The sequence below is a fragment of the Lontra canadensis genome, unplaced genomic scaffold (genome assembly GCF_010015895.1).
Source record: "Lontra canadensis isolate GAN:19392208 unplaced genomic scaffold, GSC_riverotter_1.0 scaffold87, whole genome shotgun sequence".
NCBI classification, from domain to species: Eukaryota; Metazoa; Chordata; class Mammalia; order Carnivora; family Mustelidae; genus Lontra; species Lontra canadensis.
In genome coordinates, this window is record NW_022631081.1 from 4,274,648 (window position 1) to 4,275,736 (window position 1,089).

Below are 1,089 nucleotides of genomic sequence, written 5' to 3' on the forward strand. Positions count from 1 at the left end.
CTGGGGCTCCATCCCTGGACCCCAGGATTATGACCTGAGCCAAAGGCAGACACTTAACAGACTGCGACACCCAGGTGCCCCTAAAAAGAAATATTCCTGTAAAAAAAAAAAATCACTCAAGGAACTCACAAAATAAAAGGTTGTAGAATAGGACACTATTTATCTAAAATGTGAGGAGGACAGGAGTGAAGAGTAGGTTCAAACTTAAACAACTATCAATTTAATATAGACTGCTAAATGCAGAAGATATATACAAAACATAATGGTAACCACAAATCAAAAACCATTAAAAACATGCAAAGAATAAAGAGAAAGAAATCCAAATATATGACTAAAGAAAACCAGGAAACGATGAAAAGGAAAAATACATGAGAGAATCAGAGAAAATCTTTAGAAACAGCCACAAAACAAGTAATAAAATAGCAATAATATGTATCTATCAATAACTACTTTTAATATAGGGAGCCTAAGTCCTGTTATTATAGGAGGATTCTTTAGTCACTATGTCAACTGGCAGAGATGTTTTCCTTTCTTCATATGATGAAGATCAGGGATCTAAACTTATCCGAAAAGCCAGAGGCACCGTATGTTCCCGCTGGAATGGTGGGGTTTGCAGCAATCGTTGCAAATGGATTATATAAACTGAAGAGCAGGGGAAATACTAAAATGTCTGTTCACCTGATCCACAAGTCTGTGGCAGCCCAAGGCTTTGTTGTGGGAGCAATGACTCTCAGTGTGAGCTATTCCACGCATAAGGAATTCTGTGCAAAGCCTAACCTTAGAATAAAAGAAGCTCTCTTGGTTTTGTTGGTGGTGCTGCTTTAATTAGGCATCTCATATTGAGTTTATATGTTTATGTTGAAAATAAATCATTTGAATGGGTCACACAATTAACACAGTAATTTAAGTATTGGCCTCCTTTCTTTCAAGCTTGATCTGCCTGGTAACCAAATTACTAGTGACCAGGTAATTAGCTAGGTCATTCAGGAGAGTTAAATTAGCACATGTCACTTTTAAATGTACTTGATAGTGGTAAAATATGCTCCTTCTTAAACTCTTCTGATCAAATCAGTTATAAAGAGGACAATT

General features: G+C 36.5%; 1 pseudogene; it reads left to right on the forward strand.

The window, feature by feature from the left end:
* The first annotated feature begins 503 nt into the window (after positions 1-503).
* On the forward strand, positions 504-825 carry LOC116882698 (annotated as a pseudogene).
* Positions 826-1,089: the final 264 nt, after the last annotated feature.